This window comes from Enhydra lutris, unplaced genomic scaffold, assembly GCF_002288905.1.
Source record: "Enhydra lutris kenyoni isolate GAN:26980312 unplaced genomic scaffold, ASM228890v2 scaffoldscaffold25, whole genome shotgun sequence".
Classification (NCBI taxonomy): Eukaryota; Metazoa; Chordata; class Mammalia; order Carnivora; family Mustelidae; genus Enhydra; species Enhydra lutris.
In genome coordinates this window covers 12937772-12944596 of record NW_019154109.1, presented here as the reverse complement: position 1 = coordinate 12944596, position 6825 = coordinate 12937772, and the positions used below count along the sequence as shown (strand labels likewise).

The following is a 6825-nucleotide window of genomic DNA, read 5'->3' as shown; positions in this document are numbered from 1 at the left end:
CAATACTGATAACTTAAATCTGAATCTATCAATAAGCATAAAATGGAATTCTACCTGCATTTTTATTTTATGAATCTGATATAATGGAATTTAGGCCTCACACTGAGATTTCTAGAGCACCTTGGACCTAAAATTTACATTTTAGTTAACACTAACTAGATAGGGTTGCAGTAGAATCCAGTATGGCTGACTACTTGCTTTATATTGAAGATGGATCTGATGGATCTACTGTCTTTCACACCTTCAACTGTGGGTTTGACTAAGCTACAAATTAGTAGCTGAACTGTCCCCTAGTGAAAAATTAAATACTGAAAGTACACATCCATTGCTCCTTCTTAACCTTCTCTGTAGTAATTACCTGCCGTATATTCCCACCCACTCATATGCACGCACACCCATAAACACATGCAGACACACACAGCACAGCTTGATTAATTGCCTAACTTAACTATTTTAAACATTTTAAAAGTCCAGTGATTTTCTCTTTAACTCTCTAAACAAGCTCTTCTCCGCTTATCCACATTCACGGTCACCTTCTAAACCCACATCTCTCCTTCTGTGTATTGTCCTTAACTCCAAGCCCACAGACCCAGTTTTCAGGTGGACCTTGGCAATTTGAATGTTCCCAGAAGCAGATCAAGTGCTTCACATCTTCAAACTCCTCCTCTTCCCAGATTGGCTCTTCCTCCTGCACCTGTCTCCTGATATGGGCCCCGTTCCCTCTGTCTGAAACTTCAGAATTTTAAATTATCTCCCCACCCCCTTCACCATCCAATCAGTTTCTTCCAATCATTGCTTCCATTTCCACGGTACCCCCTACATTCACTTCCTCAGTGTCCCCACCCCCCTTTCCTAGTCTAGCCCTCATCACCTCTCGCCTGGCCTCACCAAATTTCCTACTATCCATCCTGTCAGGAGCACCAGCCTCTTCTCCATCCCCTTATCCCTCACAGAGTCACAGTTAACTTTCCCAAAATTAAGATCTGGCCCTTTCATGCCTCCCCAAATCTGTGCATCTCCCAACATCCAAAAAATAAGAATCAAGTATCTGGTTTGGGTATTCAAGAGCTCTCTCTGTGTGGCCCCAACACAATTTTTCAGTTTTTCCCCCAGGCCTCCTGCTTTTTCTTGGTCTCTCCTGTAAACTAATCATTATTTTGATTCCAATCACACATTTTCTAAGGTCTGAGACTACTTCTTCTATTTTCTCAGTTATCATCATTGATTGCTTCTGTCCTTAACTTCCATTTTGAAATCTTAGCTACTCTAATATCCTCTAACTAGAAACTCTTCTCAGCTGCCTGAGTCAGAATGATTGCCTTCCTCCTCTTGTTTTCATTACACTTTGTTTGCATCTCTGCCACGGTACCTATTACTTATCACTTTAAATTAGATTAGGTTTTATTCAATCCAATAAACATTTATCGAGGGTCTTCCCTGTACCAGCCAGTACTAAGAAAAATAAAATGAGTCAGACAGCATCTCTCCTCAAAAATTCACAATCTAAACCATCAACTAAGCAGGAAATTTTGTGTCACAAGAAAGATACAAACAAGGTACTGTGAAGGCTTCAATGAAGTAAATCTTTGTCTTCCTTTCCCAGAAAAGGCAAGAACCACCTTTCTTTCTCCTCTTCTCTTTCTTCTTTTCTCTCTCTCTCTCCTCTCCCTCTCTCACACAATAACACACAATATACACACATACCATTGTGTGTGTCAGACAGACAATATTTACTGAATGCAATTTTTTAAAGTAATTCAATAGATCGATCAAAATAGAAGGACTGCATGTTATGGGCTGAATTGTGTCTTCTCAAAATTCATGTGTTGAACTCACGACCCCTAAAACCTCAGCATGTAACTGTATTTGGAGATAGGGCCTTTAAAGTGATGACTAAATTAAAATGAGACTATTAGGGTGGGTCGGGAGCCAATCTAACTTGTGTCCCTATGAGAGGAAATCTGGATATACAAAGAGACAACAGGGATGTGTGCTCACAGCAGAAAGATGGGGATATCTGCAAGCCGAGGAGAGAAGCTTCAGAAGAAACCAAGCTTGCTGACACCTAGTTCTTGGACTTCTAGCCATCAGAAGTGTGAGAATCAAATTTCTTTTACATAAGCCAGCCAGTTTCTGGTATTTGGTTATGAAAGTCCAGGAAATTAATATCCTGTGTAGGCAAAGAATAGCGGGGGGAAGGGGGGAAGCCGACACAGAGAAAACTAACTAGAAAATAAGCACATCACTGAAAAAATAAACTACATAATTTGTAGGGTCTGTACATTATAAAAGCAAAAATAATAGTCTAATTGGGTGAGGTTCACATAACCAAAGAGAATTATGACACCCTGTAAACTGAAGCGTGGCCTTAATTAAGGATTCTCAGTTGTTTTGCCACAATTTATTCCTTATTATTTATCTACCTTCTTAGAGGTATTTGTTGCTAATTGTGTTTGCTTGTTTGCTTGGCCCATCAAACAAAATGTGTATTATTTTCCCATGTATTAAAGAAAATGTGTGGGCAGGGAGTGTATACCTAAGTATATTTTTTCATCAAAGTACAATTAGCTTGACATTTCAATTAACCTGTGTGGTCACATTGCAGGTAAGCACATGATTCTAGCAGGTTTTTTAAAACACTGGAAGCAGCTTGAATAACGTTCCTTTTTGCAGCTTTTTTGGGTTGTTAATAGTTTGGATCTCTATATGCAGCTTGATTAATCAAATCACTAAAATCCATACTCTTCAATGTCTGGCATAATGTTTCACTAATGCAGATCTGAATTTGGGCTTTCTTTGAGAGAACAGTCCCAATAAATCTTTCTAAATGACTTTATACCAAAATAATCATGAAAAAAATGTTTAATGTTCTGATTTGTTAAAATATATATGCATAGCATTCTTATTTCTTACCAAAAGTAAATACAGTGGACCCTTGACCAGCACAGGTTTGAACAGCATGGGTCCATTTCTATGCACATCAATTTTAATAAATATGATACAGTACTGTGAATTTATTGTCCTTATGGGTTTCTTAATAATATTTTCTTTTCTTTAACTTAATTTATTGTAAGAATACAGTATATAATGCATATAAGATACAAAATATGTATCGACCATTTCTGTTATCAGTAAGGCTAGGTCGACAGTAGACTACTAGCAATGGCTACTGGGGAGTCAAAAGTTATACATGGATTTTTGACCATGTGGCATCAGGGGAGCAGATATCTCTTACTTCTGTTTTGCTCAAGGGTCAACTGTAAATACAAATCCACTGCTTACTGGCACAGCCTATGCTGTGATGAACACCATAGAAAGAATGTTGAGCCACTTTTATTTATCTGTAGTGAACAAAATACAAACTCTTGTATAACAAATTAGTTGTAAGTGAAACTAAACATAACTTACCAATTAGTGATACAATTATAATATAAGATTTCATTTGACCAACTGACTAGGCCTAAGCACTTATAGTCTAGGATTGTTAAAAATAATGACATACACCCACTCATATGAAGTTTGAAAGAAACCAGACTTCACTGGTACCATGTTCTCACTAGAACACCAGGATGGATGTTTGTAACAACTCTACCATTGTCAAAAATTCTCAGTTGACTTTGTATAATTCATTAGTTGAGGAAAAACATTATTAAAGGAAAATAAATAAAATTTCTAGACCACTAAATGGACATTTTCTGTTCATTCACTCTCTTGATTATAATAGTTATATAAAATCAACTGATGTGATTGATCACATCAATGTGACCAGTTGATTTGGTCACAAATCAATCTATTGTAAACATTAAAATAGTGCAAATAAAATTGTGTGAATGGTTAAAGCAGTCGGTTCAAATGATGATCCTTGTGGTGAAGAGACCAACTAATAGTGAAAACATTTATGAGACACTAATTTCTCCATTTCTAAATGAAGCTGGTCAGGGCTACTCCAAGGATCTATCTATGGGTTGTTCTTTGTACGGAGGGACAAAGCCAATAGGGCGAGTGGGGACTGAGAGCCAGCCTAAGTCATCTGCCGGAGCCATGTACCTATAGGGCTCCGGAAGCCCAGTGGAGGCACCTTGGACTAACTCACACAATGGGGCCCTTTATGCCCTCATAGCCCCGAGCCTGTCACTTTCATCAACTCAATGATGCTAAAGTTTCCACATAGTCTTAAATCCTTTCCAATAAATATTTAAATAGAACATGACTCATGAACCAATTAAACCTTTCAAACATGATTTGAACTTAAAACAATTGTGGAACTTAAACAATTGTAAATAGTCTTAAAATTGTGTGTGAATTTTTTCACAAAAGATACTATATTCTAAATATTTTTGAAACTTTAAAGGGCCGCCATTTAATTCAGTACACTAACAGAAGAAAAAGGCAGTTTGTAACCTCTACCCTATATTTTTTTAACATTTTGCCACAAACGGATCTTCTCAACAATTGAAGCAAGTAAAATGACGGAGTATCAAATCACTGAACCCCACCTTCCTTCCATGTTCTCTCCAAGAAGCTAACCATGAGTGAAACTGTTAGGACCACGGGAATAAACCACACACCCAGCTGAATATTAAGACAATAGAGAAGTAAGTCCTCATGAAAAAATCAAATAGAGATATTTCTTTTTAGTCATTCCTTATTTCAAAATTCTTTTTTAAAATTTCAAACAAGTTAAAAAAAATTTCAAACAAGTTAATAATCTAAAAATGTTTGCAACTGTTTCTTGGATAGTGAGGTATTTTGTGGGAGGTGGGGGGGAAGGTGGAGGTCGCCATTGAAACTGCTCCCTTCCACTTGTTCAAGAGGTATGTATTTTCTTTATTTTTTTCTTTCTTTCTTTTTTTTAATTAAAAAAATTGGGGGGGGGAGGGAGAGAAGAGGCATGTATTTTCTGAGCATTTTTTATATGCTTTGATCAGGTAAAGATTAAGAGCATGTAAGGATTAAGATTAAACATGGAAAGATTAAGTGAGCTTAACCCTTTAGCAACATCCTTATTCTGTTGGAAACTAAAATTCTTGTTATATGTCAAAAATCTCACAAGACTAGCTGAATAACATTTTGTTTCTTTTTATTCATCTGCCCCACTGAGTTTTGCTGACAAGTTGAGTCTTCGAATTATTTTTCCTCAGAGGATGTCTTTTCATAAGTGTTGCCTATTATCCTTTTATTTCTTCAATTTGCTCTTAGGCTTTCTAGTCAAAACACATTCATTTCACTAGCATTATCATTAATTCTTCAAGGAGCTTTAAATACTCTTGTATACTTCAACCAGGGAGATGTGGTCATTGTGGGTACATGTGTATGTATTTTAGTTTGTAAAGACCAGTGCCAGGAATAACGTGCAAATTGCGGACTACATGTCAGTAGCTGAGAACTCAGTCAATCACATTATATTGATTAAGCATGAAATAAATCAAAAATAGAACAAATCCTGCTAGTGGGGAAATATTTTGAGTTTCTCTAAGGCACTCCAGCAATGGGCCACTTTTGCTCAGGTTTGGTATCTCTTAGGTGGGAAAATGCAGCCCCCTGGCAAACTGGCTGATAGGGCATCAGATAAACTTCAAGGATTGGATTAAACCTTTCTACCATCAACTGAGTGACTGTGCGGATCGTGTGGTCATAATGAGCACAAGGCACATTGCATTTCCTGGAAATAAATGGGAACAGAAAGTATAGTCTTCACATACTGGCTATCCAGGTGGATTTAAATGAGTAACAGCTGCTGAACTTCATGAGAAGGATCCAGTAGCAAATGTGAAACTAGCTATTTATGGCATACTGCTAAAAAACCTTCACAGAACTATGATGCAGAGATTGCATCTTTTTCCAGATGAGGACATACCGGGAGATATTCATAAGAATTTAGTGGAAGAGCTTCCTCAACCAAGAAAACGACCCACATGTCTAGATGAGTACACACAGGAAGAAATAGAGGCTTTCCCAAGAGTATGGTCTCAACCTGAGGAGTATTGACTCTAGGAGAATGAAAATTTCAGGAAAGAGCCATGTGGTGACTGAAGCTTCTTCCTAATGAGTCTCTCCCAAGCTATGGGCAGAGAAGACAGCCACTGCATTTTACAAGGAACTTGTCATGGACACTGAAAGCTTGTGGAGAAAGGTCAGGAGGTGATAGTCCTTCAATAGGAAATTGCAATAAAATACATTATTTTATAGGATTATTTTATTATGTAGTCTAATTTGAATGTTGTAAGTGATGATAAGAATAAAATTGCTAACTTGTTTAGAAAAAATGAGTCATCTGAGATAAAATGCTTGCATTCATATACTTTTAGCCAAAAAAAGTCTAATTCCTTTTTAATAAAAGCCACAGTTCTAATAAATTCAAGTACATATTCAAAAGATGATGTTCCTTAAATAGTAATGATGCAACTGACACTTGTTTGATGTTTATTATAACAATTAGCTTAATTGCTGTGCTTTAATTCATTGATAATGTCAGGTCCTTCTGAGATAGGTAAAACTATTTTGCTAATAACTTGGATGGTGTTTTATAATTAAATTAGTGCTTTCAAAGTCTTCTCATTTTTTTAGCTCTAATGTTAAATAATACCTTCCCGAAATTCTTTTTAGGTTTCTATGACTGCTGTAAATCTTAGATAGATGATAGATAGATAGATAGATAGATAGATAGATAGATAGAAGGTAGATAGAGTTCTCCAGAAAAAAACCAATAGGGTGTGTATAAATAAACAGAAAGAGACAGTGATTTATCTTAAGGCTCATGTGATTGTAGACACTGGCAGGTCCAAAGTCACATCAACACATGGAGATTCTGGGAAGAGTTAATAT

At 36.6% G+C, this 6825-nt stretch overlaps 1 pseudogene; it reads left to right on the top strand.

The window, feature by feature from the left end:
• The first annotated feature begins 210 nt into the window (after nucleotides 1–210).
• LOC111150974 lies at nucleotides 211–6211 on the top strand (annotated as a pseudogene).
• Nucleotides 6212–6825: the final 614 nt, after the last annotated feature.